Source organism: Drosophila ananassae, chromosome 3R, assembly GCF_017639315.1.
Source record: "Drosophila ananassae strain 14024-0371.13 chromosome 3R, ASM1763931v2, whole genome shotgun sequence".
NCBI lineage: Eukaryota > Metazoa > Arthropoda > Insecta > Diptera > Drosophilidae > Drosophila > Drosophila ananassae.
In genome coordinates this window covers 5,482,539-5,496,267 of record NC_057930.1, presented here as the reverse complement: position 1 = coordinate 5,496,267, position 13,729 = coordinate 5,482,539, and the positions used below count along the sequence as shown (strand labels likewise).

General features: G+C 44.9%; 1 long non-coding RNA gene and 1 pseudogene across 1 annotated transcript; one reads left to right on the top strand and one right to left on the bottom strand.

Annotated features, from left to right (window-relative positions):
• Positions 1–145: 145 nt before the first annotated feature.
• Positions 146–4,029, bottom strand: LOC116655383 (annotated as a pseudogene).
• Positions 4,030–8,427: 4,398 nt separating this feature from the next.
• On the top strand, positions 8,428–9,605 carry LOC123257346. Its single transcript, XR_006507396.1, has 2 exons — positions 8,428–9,058; positions 9,113–9,605. It is a non-coding gene; the product is annotated as an uncharacterized LOC123257346 (long non-coding RNA).
• Positions 9,606–13,729: the final 4,124 nt, after the last annotated feature.

The window sequence follows — 13,729 nt, the reverse complement described above, 5'->3', positions numbered from 1 at the left end:
GCTGGTCAACATGGCGGCAGCCATGATCGAATTTGAATTTCCCCATTATCTCCCTTTGTAGAGGATGCCCCATTTTGCACGGTATATCACGAGAAAGCTAATTTTTTGCTTAATCGAATACCGGTAGTTCCATTCAAATCGCTCCCTACGATTCGATGGAATCAAGTCTTGAAATTTTCTGAACCCAATTGACCAATACTGGCCCCATAACCGCTTCACATGTTTTGATGCTGGCCAACATGGCGGCAGCCAGAATAGCCAGCAGCCTGTTGGGATGGAGGAATGCGGGCGTGTCGACCGTCACATAGATATGCAGAGCCGGCATAATGTCGATGAAGTAGTCGATGCCGTCCTTCTTGAATACCTGGTAGATCAGTTCCAGCATCTGCCACGTCTCGGGCGAGATGGACTTGGCCGTCAAAATTTAAAATATAGACCTTCATTGAGAGAGAATCCCAACCCACCAGTAATGTTGTGCTGGAAAATGTGTCCCACCACATTGATAACAATCGGATGAAGATTGAGGAGGACGTCGGGATGCTTCTCCATCACACTGAGCAGAGTCTCGATGGTGTTCACCGGCAACAGTTGCTCCGTTAAGGTGCACACGATCTTTTGCATCACGTTGGTCAGATCTTCGTTCTCGGTTTCACGGTTAACCAATAATGGTGAGCAACTCCTTGGTGATGTTCTTAATTTGACCCTCAACGGATTGGGTCGCCTCGTCCTGGGATGAGAGGAACATCTGCAGGCCAATGACCGCCTCCACTTTAAAGGGCAGTTCCTTGTCCGTTAGCAGGGCGTTCGTGGTCAGCCGCATGACCTCGGCCAGGTACTGGGGATTCTTTATCTGCACTTCACAGAAATAGTGCAGAACCCAACATGCACGCGCTCGCATATTGCCGGCGGGATTCTGGAACTCCGGGAAAACGTATGTGGTTAGCATAGATACCACTTGGTCCCGGTATTGAGCCTTCTTCAGCAGGACATCCGCTAATGTTCCAATCATGTGCGGAATCAATCCTTTTGCTTGTAGTCCGCATTCGGCGACGTGATGACCTGCATAATTGTGCTCATGGCCTTGCGTTTCTTGCACATGGAATGCAGCATGAATTGGGCAGCCATAACTGGCGTGGCATAGTCCTCAAATATATCTGAAAATTAGGGAATTAAGTAGGTTCTTTTGTTTCAACAGATTCCTATTATTTACCAAACTTCAGGCGGACATACTCGTCCCTTCTCCCGCAGGTCCTGATCGGAGTCGGTGAATGACATGATGGGGAATATCGCATCCTGAATAACTGCCACTATGTGCGGCTTGATTAGCTTCCAGGTATAGGCCTGGCTTACACTAAAAAGTGTAATAACATAAATAATATTATTATTAGGGATTAGGGATAAAGTGGCAGGTACTTACGCATTCTTCAGATAGTTGAGCACATTCGTGAGGACACGCGGCGCGACGTAGATACGATTCCAGTACTGGTCGAGGATCTTGAGAAACAACCCCAGGACACCTTAGCTGAACGTTGGCGAGCACTCAGCGAATTTTAGGTAATTTTCACTAACTACGTTGCTGAGACTTCCATACCTAAAAAAGAAAAACAGAAAAATTAATGTTTTCGGCAAACAATTTGTGATTCTTTGGGAAACTTACCATTCGAACATGCGAACCATGAAGTGGAGAGCCCACTTCTTGGTCTTCCAGTAGGCGAATTTGGTGTGCTCATCATCGTCCAAATGGGAGCTATCGGACACATTCCAATCCCATTGGGGGTGAGGCAGGCTGTACTGCGTAAGGGCGAAGTAGATCTTAAGGATGTGCTTCTGGAGCAGCACCGACTGCTCGGTCAGGAGGCGCACCATCAGCGCACCAACATCGGCAGCAAGAGCTTCACAGCCTCGTTCATGGGCGTTAGCTCCTCGCTCCGCTTGTACTCGTAGGTCTTCACCGGCTGGTACATGTTCATCAGGGCGCCACTCCAGCCGTTGACATCATGATTCTGCAGATAGATAGCTGATGCTGTCCACCACCTGGGGTCATAGTCCCGGGAAGTCCCCCTTGATCATGTGATTCAAGAGTTTACAAGAGTTTAATTCTAAAATGAAAGTCACATTAGATGAAGTCGAAGTGAAATCTACTAATCTTACCTGACCAAGCCAACCACACGGCAATGTTGTGGAAGGGCGTAATAATGGGCCTCATTCTCCTCCGCTCCGTCGGGACTGGCTCCTTTCGAGATGGCCGTAGCACTGACCTTTAGTCGTAGTCCCGTGGCACAGATTTCCAAAGAGCCCAAGCTGAGTTTCTATAAGATTACTATGATTATGATATGAGTTATTTCAAAATTCCATGTGTAGTACCCACCTTATTGGCCCACTCCGACAGATACAGCTGACGCAGTGGCTCCTGCAAACTCGTCACTTGCAGGCTCGTCACTTTGTCTGTAGTGATGCGGTAGTGATCCCAGGCAGGTGACATCGAAGCTACAAATGGCGTCCTTGGCCACGGCCGTGAAGAGTTGCTCGATCTGGGCCTGCACAATGTTGCTGATCCGAAAATTAGTAGAGAAATAAGAATCAACAGTTCTGAGAACACCTACATATGTATAACGCATAGAGAAATTTGTACATGCTTGAAATATACATATGCACATGCTTGGGGAATGGCGCCCATTCAGTGTTGAAAATAGGCCAACACATGGCCATTCCATCGATTCGATTCCATCGAATCGTAGGGAGCGATTTGAATGGAACTACCGGTATTCGATTAAGCAAAAAATTAGCTTTCTCGTGATATACCGTGCAAAATGGGGCATCCTCTACAAAGGGAGATAATGGGGAAATTCAAATTCGATCATGGCTGCCGCCATGTTGACCAGCATCAAAACATGTGAAGCGGTTATGGGGCCAGTATTGGTAAAATAGGTTCAGAAATTTTCAAGACTTGATTCCATCGAATCGTAGGGAGCGATTCTGATAGAAATAATCTCATTCGATTCAGAAAAAATTAGCTTTACAATGGTATACCGTGCAAAATGGGGCATCCTCCATAAAGAAATCATGTTAGGCCATTCAAATTTAACATTGGCGCGATTTGTGTTTGGAACAAGGTCCAGTATTGGTAAAGAAAATGCAGAAATTTTTAAAGATAAATTGCGTCAAATCGTAGGGAGCGATTTTAATGCAAATAGTCTTATTAAATTATATGAAAAATTAGGTTTGCAACGGCATACCGTGCATAATGGGGCATCCTCTGTAAAGGACTCAATAATCATATTCATGCGGTCTGTAGATTTGGAACTAGTGGAACGAACTTGTTCGTGGACTGGTTCCGGTTCACGAGTTGGCGCCTCCCTTATCAATTAAAATCAATGGGGAACTATAATCGATTTTCTCAAAATTGTAGGGAGCGATTTGAATGATTTTTGCTCCAGATATACTAGAAAAGGTGATTCATCGACTCAACTACCGTGCATATGGGGGCCTCCTCTTGGAGCTTGAGAATATTAAAAACAATTTTTGGTGGTCATTTTTGTATGGGCCGTTAACGACATTGGCCCACTTTTATCCGATTTTCTCCAAAACGTAGGGAGCGATTTTTATGAAACTTTCAGGAATTACCCTCAATATTTTGACAATATTTATATTAGCTGCAATATCGGGCTTTTTGGGGTCTCCTCTTATTTCTGAGCTAGGACCCAAAACAGTGTGGGGCCAAGTTTTAAAATGTATGTCTCCATTAAATGTCTCCATTCTGGCAGTCCGCATTATGGTTACCCTAACAACATGAGTACGTCTTTATTCGTTATAGATGTTCTAGAACAGTTCTGATTCTTATTTCTCTACTAATTTTCCAGCTTTACCTTCTACCATCTAGCCCTGCTGCTGAAACAGAAGATCACAGAGTTCCAGGCATAGATGGAGCGGGTTATCCTGCATAACGATACCGTGGAGTAAAACGCCAACATTGAGTCGCTGATCCTCGGATCCTCGATCTCTGACGCAAATCGAACCACCACCCGTCATGTCAGCGATGCCTCACCACACCCTTAAGCTGGGCGCCTTGGAGTTGGCTCAGCTACTAGAGTTCCAGGAAATTGATCTGTGCAAACCACCAGTACTGACTCGCATTCTGTCCGTGATGGAGAAACACAAGGCGGTGGCAAATGATGATTCTACTGTACGCCTCCAGATAGGAGGCAGCACTAGCTCAAGGTGCCAGCAACCGACGCAACCGAGGATCGCGCATCTCAGCAGCTGCTGATTTTAGGTAAGGTGTTTTGTATTCACTTTTAAATGATTTTAAAATATTTATTATATGTGGCAGGCAAAAGAAGCTGATGCGCATAGGATCAATCTCCAGTTGGGGTGAATTCTCTGGCTCTTAGCGCTCCGTCAGCTCGGAATCCCACATTGGTAGCAGTGATTCGAACTATTCTTCATCCCACTACAGTGGGCGCTCAAGGGGACGTGGCTTGCAGATCAGCAACATTGTGCAGGCCCAGATCGAACAACTCTTCACGGCCGTGGCCAAGGACGCCATTTGTAGCTTCGATGTCACCTGCCTGGGATCACTACCGCTGAAAGACAAAGTGACGAGCCTGCAGTGTTTGCAGGAGCCACTGCGTCAGCTCTATCTGGCGGAGTTGGCCAATAAGGTGAGTACTACACATGGAATTTTGAAATAACTCATATCATAATCCTCGTAATCTTATAGAAACTCAGCTTGGGCTCTTTGGACATCTGTGCCACGGGACTACGGGAAAAGGTCAGTGCTACGGCCATCTCGAAAGGAGCTTGTCCCGACGGAGCGGAGGAGAATGAGGCCCATTATTACGCCCTTCCACAAAATTGCCATGTGGTCACCTTGGTCAGGTAAGATTAGTAGATTCCACTTCGAATTTATCTAATGTGACTTTCATTTTAGAATTAAACTCTTGTAAATTCTTGAATCACATGATCAAGAGGGACTTCCCGGGACTATGACCCCAGGTGGTGGACAACATCAGCTATCTATCTGCAGAATCATGATGTCAACGGCTGGAATGGCGCCCTGATGACCACCCGCTCGAAAATCTCACACCCGTTCGGAGAGCAATGATAGGGAATATATAAGATGGTGAGTATATAACGAGCATAACTTTATAATCACTTTCAAACCTGTGTCTTTCAAACCAGTTCCCGGGACAAGGGTTCGAGGGATTGGTCATGATCACCCGAATACTCAAGCCATCGGTCCCGAAGGAAGCGATTGGAACGCTCTCGCTCGCAGTGTTTGCAGCTTCCCCTGCCGCCTTCCCCGCCTGCCAGCTTCAATTGATTCACCTACGCGACCACGCTCTCCTGATACCATGGACTACGACGATGAGGACTCGCGCTTCCACTATAAAAAACATAAAAACAAAAAAGCCTATCACTACAGGCACTCTTCCGAGTCGCTTCATCGCGGAGATAGGGATCGGGATGATGAAGAGCGATCGTGTACACCGCAGAAGCAGTTCGAGCCCATTCTCAGCGACGATGAGATCATTGGTGACGACGAAGAAGACGATGCAGAGGACGCAGCGGCGATTGCGGAATACGAAAGGGAGTTGGAAGCAGCGGCGGCTGCAGCTCCTCCCGCCATCAACGCCTTCGAGCCATGGCAAAAGCCACTGCAGTTCTACAAAGGTTCTACAAAACTACAAGCGACGCAACTTTGTGCTGCAACAGTTCTTCAACAACGATGAAGTGCATCTGCGACAGGCGGCCCATGTTTTACAAATCGCTCTAAGCTTCCAAGCGGCCTGCATGCAGCCTCAGCCCGCTTTTAAGATTCGACATATAAAGCTGGGTGCTCGGATGGCGGAGCTTCTGAGGCTGCAGTGAGGAGCTGTTTCAGCACCTACTTAAGGAGCACCAATTCGACCCATTCGAGGCGGTCTTCAAGCTGTACCACGAACCCTTTATGGCCCTCTCCATAAAGCTTCAGCTTCTCAAAGCCGTGTATGCTCTGCTGGACACCCGCCTGGGAATTGCGCATTTTCTGAAAGCGCCAACGAATGGATACGAAGCGGTAATTGAGGCCCTGAAGACTGCCAAGTTAACGCGGTCGAAGTACGCCCTGCAAGCCATCATCAAGAAGATGCATCTGTGGGAAGCTCTGGGGACTGTGCACCATTGCTGTCGAAGGCTATTTTTGGAGAGGAATCCAGAAAAGAGCAAAGACGCCGAGTTCAAAACGGAGACAGTGATCCCCTGCAAGAAGATAGAGTACTCATTCCAAGATGCTCATGGAGGCAGTGAGCACCAGCCAGTTGAGCTACCAGCAACCCCGGCGCTTTCCACCCGTGTCTAAGAAATTCGAGGTGGTCACCGATTCCATGGCCCAACGGAGCTTCGCCAATGCCTTGCAGTCCTTCTTGAGGCACCACGCTCTGGCGGAATCCCTACTGTTGACACTCCCGCATTTTTCTCTAACCCCGCCCGCTCCAATATGCCCGCCCCAAATATGAATAAAATGTTTATTATTAATTTTATCTTGTTTTATATTTTTTCTTTTCACTTTTTAAGAAATTTTAATTTTCAGCATCTTCGGCTGGTTCAGCTGCTTCAGTGACTGCCGGTCCTGCTGCAGCTGGTTCAATGACTGCCGGTCCTGTTGCAGCTGGTTCAGTGGCTGCTTCTGCTTGTCCTGCTGCTTCTGAACCTGCTGCTGCTGTTTCAGTGGCTGCTGGGTTCCGGGCCCGCCGTGGAAGACGTCGGAGCTGGCCTGGCGGCGCTCCCGGGGCCCGTTCTCCTTGCTCTCCCGGGGCCCGTCCGCGGGGCGCTCCCGGGGCCCGTCCCCGGGGCCCGTCCCCGGGGCGCTATCGGGGCCTGTCCTCGGGGCGCTCCCGGAGCCCGTCCGCGTGGGGCTCCCGGGGCCCGTCCTCGTGCCTGTCCCGGGGCCCAGCGACCACGGCGTGGCACATATTCGTATAAAGCTACGTTCTGAAAAAATATTAAAACGTATAATTGTATTATACGATCGTATAATACTAAATAATGTATTATTATTTCTTACACAATTTTTGATGTACACCGGCATCGTCTCAACTGTTAAATGGAAATGGGGAATGGCGCCCATTCAGTGTTAAAAATAGGCCAACACTTGTGGCTGTTGAGCTTTTACAACATTGTGCTGTTAAGCACCTGTTAAGCATGTACAAATTTGAATACTTAATTCCATCGAATCGTAGGGAGCGATTTGAATGGAACGACCGGTATTCAATTAAGCAAAAAATTAGCTTTCTCGTGATATACCGTGCAAAATGGGGCATCCTCTATAAGGGGAGATAATGGGGAAATTCAAATTCGATCATGGCTGCCGCCATGTTGGCCAGCATCAAAACATGTGAAGCGGTTATGGGGCCAGTATTGGTAAAATAGGTTCAGAAATTTAAAAAATTAGCTTTACAATGGTATACCGTGAAAAATGGGGCATCCTCCATAAAGAAAGCATGTGGGGCCATTCAAATTTAACATTGGCGCGATTTGTGTTGGGAACAAGGTCCAGTATTGGTTAAGAAAATGCAGAAATTTTTAAAGATAAATTGCGTCAAATCGTAGGGAGCGATTTTAATGCAAATAGTCTTATTAAATTATATGAAAAATTAGGTTTGCAACGGCATACCGTGCATAATGGGGCATCCTCTGTAAAGGACTCAATAAGCATATTCATGCCCAACAAAGGCGGTCTGTAGATTTGGAACTAGTGGAACGAACTTGTTCGTGGACTGGTTCCGGTTCACGAGTTGGCGCCTCCCTTATCAATTAAAATCAATGGGGAACTATAATCGATTTTCTCAAAATTGTAGGGAGCGATTTGAATGATTTTTGCTCCAGATATACTAGAAAAGGTGATTCATCGACTCAACTACCGTGCATATGGGGGCCTCCTCTTGGAGCTTCAGAATATTAAAAACAATTTTTGGTGGTCATTTTTGTATGGGCCGTTAACGAGATTGGCCCACTTTTATCCGATTTTCTCCAAAACGTAGGGAGCGATTTTTATGAAACTTACAGGAATTACCCTCAATATTTTGACAATATTTATATTAGCTGCAATATCGGGCTTTTTGGGGTCTCCTCTTATTTCTGAGCTAGGACCCAAAACAGTGTGGGGCCAAGTTTTAAAATGTATTTTAATGGTATTTTAAGGTTGTTGATCCCGCCAAAAGTAAGAAAAAACTATAAATTCTTCAATTCTTAACAATTCTAAACTTTATTTCAATCAATTTAGTGGCTAAACAGTAAAATAATTGAAAATAAAAAAATTCGTTGATGTGTTCCGATTCCACCGTTCCACTTCGACGCCAACTAGGCGACGCTAATTTGACGGACATAGAATCTTAGGGTGTTAACAAAATGTATCGATATAATTCGTAATGATAAATTTATATCGTGATAAGCATGTTCTGGTATTTGTCGGTATATACCAAACGATATAAATGACAATCCGCCGTTTGTACAATTGTTTGTTAAAAAAGCCTATTACTCACATCGAAAAACCTGTTTGACGAGCAAAAGATTTTATACTTTCCAGGATAAACACATTTTTTCAAATAAAGTTACTATGGTCCTACTGTCAATAGAGATTTTTTTGTTTTATTTGGCTTCCTCAATTTAGTGAAAAAATGTTTTCTTTCAATCAAATCCCAGTATTGTTGTGGCCGATGTAAACAATCGGGAACAGGGTTGCCACCTAGGGGAGGTAAAAGGGCGCAGGGCTGCCACCTAGTTCCGAGCAGGGAAATTTTGGGAATAAGAGGGTTAATGACCTGGGACGGATCGGGTCCGGAACGACGGTTCGATCCGAATGACCATGCCAGGGAAAGATCGAAGGGAAGGTGAATTGAAAGGCAGTGGTCAAGCGATGCGGTCGTAGACATATAAAATAAAAAAAAAAAAGAGGAAGAAGGACAAAAGAAAAAAAAATAACTTTCTCATGTTTTGTGGCGCAAAGGAATTGTAATTTTGCCGGATCAAAGGAAATTGAAGGAAACAAAGCGGGAAGCAGGATCGGCAGGAATATAAGGTAAGAGGTCGGTCTAGGAAGGAGAGCCGTAATTAATGGGCTTCTTCATTCCAGGACCGACCAGACTCGCATCTCCGGGGGAAGAAGCCAGGCCGTGAAAAAAGGAAGCTAGGCCTGGCGTGTTTGTTTTATGGGGGATTTAAAAAAGTCTCAAATATCAAGAAACCCAACGGTCGTTTTGACCCAACGGAAACCCCTTTTTTTTCCTATTGATTTTGGCGCCGCAGTTTTTTTGGCGCCTTGCTAAGGATTGAAGCCGGACCTGAAATGTGATTGCGAAGGGCGGCTGAAAGTGTTGATATGACCCACCGCGGACGGACCGCAGGCTAGGAGGCTCCTTTTTTATATATATGACGGGTTGGCCATAATCCGGAGAATTGCCTCGCCTTCTCGGGTCCGGAATCCACCCACGAAGGAAAGAAGCCTGGAAGATAGCCGATCGTGATTGGAAATCCGATAGAGATATACATTAGGAGAGAACTGTTTTGCGTTATTGATTATTTATTTCTATTTTATTATTATTTATTATTTAATTTTAATAACCATTTATTTTTGTGTTGGTGTATATGTATTTCATTGTTCTTTAATTATTCCGTTATTTTTTTATTCTGGTTTGTTTTTCTTATTTTATATACATTTATTTTTTTTATTAGTACATTTAAATGTAAGTTCCGATCGCGGCCGTTGGAGCTAACGGTTGACAATTTCCCAAGGAAATTAAATAAATTTCCTTTTTGTTTTGGCGGTAGTCCTTACGTCTTAAGGAGAGCTCTCTTAGGTAGGGATATAAACCCGGGCGGAAAGTGAGTTTGTTATAATATTATGATAATTGCCGTATTATTATGAGTTAAGCCCAGGGCGAAACCGAAGCGTCGGAATAAGAAAAAGTAAAGGATAGAAATAGAAAACTGATTAAGCATAATTTGTATAGATTATTTAATAAAAATTTGTATGAAAGAATGAAGACTGAGTAGAGGATAAAGTGGGGGTTAGGAATAGGATAATAAGAAAATAGGAGGGGATTGAGAGGAAAGAATTAGGGGTGGACGCAAGAAGTGGCCAGCGTTCCGCTACGGAAGGGAGGGCAGGCCCAACTACTCCATGTCAGCAGGAGTAGGATAGAGATCCCGTGTTGGTCAGGTGAGGATGAGTGTTAGAAGTGTGATTGTCTCGGTAGGTTAAGATTTAAATTTAAATGTTGTGGGGAATTTAGTGTTGTGAAACGTCTAACATGTGCTGTTTAGTATATGTTGGATGTTTATTATTGTTAGCGGTCTGTATGGGAAGGGTCAGGGAAACCACGGCCCTGGTTGAGCTAGCCGGAGCCAGACCCATGCCGATTGCCGAACCGTAGGACCAGGAGTTGGTCATAACAGTATGGCGCCCAATTTGAAACCAACGCTATAGCCTCCACAAGAGGAACCTCTACTTTCGTGGGTCCAGAAAGCTAAATAGAGAACCGCTCGAGAGGTCCCCAATTAGTAGGTTTCTGGACTGCGAAAGAAGCAAGGAAATAGAGTCAATTTATGGCAGTACAAATCAAAGTTGAATTGGAATTCCATATGCGACATCGGGCCTGAATAGACCAAAGGCCGATTTGCGCAGCAAGGAATGAACTGTGATATGTACTGTGATAAATATATAGGACTTAAAGTAGAAATAGATAAGAGTAGGAAAAGGATAAGATTAATAGATGGGGAAAATACAACGGCTGTGTCTTAAACTACAAAGGATACATATGCGTTGATAGAAGAATAGGATAGAAAGAAATAGAAATTTTTTTATATTTGTAGGGGTTCTGAACCAAAAACGGAAGTCCCAAACGGCTAAACACAAATAGCCTTTGCGTTGCTCCAAGAAGGACCAGAAGAAAAAACCCTACAAATAGAAAACAAAAATATTAAATATATATATATCTTAAGGCATCTTGACTAATAACCATCAATAAAATTGATGGTTATTATAGTCGACAATGCTGCTAATAACACTCACCCGGAGATCAAGGAAAACACGGTTCAAACGGAAAGCCTCAATCCGGAACCCCAAACATCCTTCCCTATAGCCCGCAGATAGGAAACCAGATATAGTTGTGTTACTGAGAGAATTTTTTATAGAAGTCTATTAGTCCAAAATTTAAGGAGGGAGCTTTTTTGTAATTATTTATATTATTTCGACATTTATTAGTATAATTATTTATTCATTTGTTTATTTGGTTTAATAATGTTCATTTATATTTTTTTATCAATTATTTATTTATTTATTCATTTATTTAATTGGTTTATTTATTCATTTTGTTTATTTATTTATTTATTTTGGTTATCGGGGACTCATTCTGGTGGTACCGGCCGGTATTGAAATTAATTAATACAGCCAGTCAGCGCTTGCATATAAATAGATTGGATAATTCCTTATTGGAAAACTTGAGTAAAATAAAAATAGGACTCTATGGGCGGACCAAGCCTATCGATGCTCGAAGGAGGGGAAAGAGATTTGGACATGGAGGGGGAGCACAGGGAGGTACCGAGCAAAGCAGAGGGACCACTCGACTCAGCGCACAACAAAGGGGGGCAATCCCGAGTAACCTCAGCATGGAACAAGCATCAACTCCATTCGGGACGTACTCTCATGTCCAGTTAGATCCCATTCAGGAGCTGTATAGCCTGGAAAACGCAGAGGCCTATGCATCCTTCAATCGACGAGAGATGCAGGCCCTCATTCACACTTCCCAAAAGCAGCTAAGGGTAGAGCTCAGCCAACTGGTGGATCGAAGGATCTACCTGTGCATGAGGACGGGATTTGAACAAATACTCCGGAAGCTGGATCGGGACTCCGGAAAAGTTCCTTCCTCGAGGTCATCAGAATCCTCCATGGCCACCCAGGTGGAGAATCCACGGCCTAATGGTTCAGCTGGCGGTTCTCCTAATTCAGGAAAGCAACAGGGAGACAAACAAAAGGCAGAGAAAGCTACGGTTTTTCTTGCCCCACCAAGTTCAGGGACAGGAAACAACAGAAGCCAAGGAGACGCATTAGGAACGGTCGGAACGAACGCCTTGCTGAACCGGGTACTAGCGGAAAGCAGCCAAAGAGCGGAGCGAAGCGGGAATTGAGAGTTTACACCACCGCCGAATAATTGGAGGCACCGGAGCTCGAGCAGGAATAGAAGTTTCCAAGGATCACAAATGGACTGGCCCAGAAGCACCAATATGGCTGGAACATATATGATACCGCAGGAACAGGGGGCACAACAGAGAAGCCGGCAGTATGTTCCGATAGATAAATGGGGTTTCCAATTTTCCGGTCGTCCAGGAATGATGAGGGCTGAAGATTTTCTGTTCCGGGTGGAACATCTTCAGAAACAATACGGGATACCGTAGATTGAACTGCTTCGAGACTTCCACCGGTTTTTGACGGAAGAGGCATCCGAATGGTACTGGCTACTAATAAGGACCAAGCCGCCGCAAGACTGGAGAGAGTTAAAAGAAGCCCTGCAACGCAGATATTGCGATAATAGAGGCGACTACGATCGCATCCAGGATATCGCGGAGAGGAAGCAACGGCAAGGGGAGTCACTGGAGGAGTATTTTATGGCCCTAAGTAGACTGGTAGCTTCGGTGAAATCAGGAGTGGAAAACGATTGGGTCATCAAGACGGCAAAAAGAAATCTCCTAGAACCGATGAGGCAGTGGATTTATCCAATGCGAGTCTACACCCTAGAACACCTGCATGATTTTTTTTATTAAACTTTGCTTTTATTTATTGGATCTTCTCTTAATTTTGAGACTAACAATAAGTTTTCAAATCTTAACATTAACATTTAACTAACAGTAGACTAAGACTGCATTCTGGTTGCACGTTCCTCAAGACGGTCGCTGGGTGGGTAGGTCATTCCGACGAAGTCGTGATTGGTTACTCAACCTTGTTAGACCTCTCGCCAGGTGGTTAGGGTGCGACAATAGCTTGCTAAAGTACTTTTCCTTCTGTTCTGCGATCACATCTTTGACTGGAAGAATGTTTAAGTCGCGATGTATGTTTTCGTTGCGAACGTACCAAGGTGCCCCGGTGATTGTTCTCAAGATCTTCGACTGAGCTCGCTGGACTATGTCAATATTGCTATTGCTGGCATTCCCCCATAACTGGGAGCCGTACATCCATATAGGTTTAAGTACCGAGTTATACAGCAGGACTTTATATTCAAGGCAAAGGGGAGACCGAGCGTTGATAAGCCAATGAAGGCTGCTGGCTTTTAGCTTTAGGTGGGTTCTTTTAGCTTCTATGTGCCGACGCCATGTGAGTCTTCTATCGAGGTGTACTCCTAGATATGTTACCTCGTTTGCTTGCGGGAGTAGGGTGTTGTTTAGCGTAAGGGGCGGGCAGTTTTGCCTATTCAAGGTGAACGTAACGTGCTTGCATTTTTGTTCGTTTACTTTAATTCGCCAGTCTGATAGCCATTTTTCAACATCCACCAGATGAAGAGCTAGCTGCGCAGTTGCTTGCATCGGGCATTTTGAGCGGCTAAGAATAGCTGTATCATCAGCAAACGTAGATGTTGTTAATCGTGTGCTTGTCGGGATGTCTGCTGTGTAGAGAACATATAATGTTGGTCCGAGTACGCTTCCTTGAGGAACTCCAGCTCCAACAGTGAATTCGTCAGATATATCAGTGTTGCACCTC